Here is a 517-nt window from a genome sequence, read left to right as displayed (position 1 = left end):
ATTTCACTGACCTTATCAGACCCAAAAGCTACAACTCTTGTTGCATAGGTCGTGCTTTACCTTGGTCTTAACCATCCAGAAGAAAAGTATAAAAACGAAATATAAGAATTAAAGCCATACTGTTATGTTGAGCTGTAGGGGACTCAGGTCAACAATTTCTGACATTGCCAGTCAAGCAGAAGGCCCAATACTATTATGGGTTACTGGACTCTTTCAGAATATTTTGCTGAGTTTACACACCTACAATATTAAAATAACAGAACTTAACAAAAAAAGGGGATGCAGATGAATGTCCATTTTGTATCTGTGTATTCAAATGGCTAGGAACGATATACAGTTACATTCTCTTAATGAATAGAGGGATTTGTTCTAATGGTATTTGTGAGTAGGATATCATGTCTGCATCTTGTACAGCAATTAACCGCTAGGAAGAATGTATACAATGTGTTAATTATTGAAACTGTCCTACCAGTTTCATTTGAAACTGTCTCATTGCTATTTGTTTCTGAATAAATTT

Source organism: Octodon degus, unplaced genomic scaffold (genome assembly GCF_000260255.1).
Source record: "Octodon degus isolate 3935 unplaced genomic scaffold, OctDeg1.0 scaffold00023, whole genome shotgun sequence".
Lineage (NCBI taxonomy): Eukaryota > Metazoa > Chordata > Mammalia > Rodentia > Octodontidae > Octodon > Octodon degus.
Note: the sequence above shows the minus strand (reverse complement) of the source record.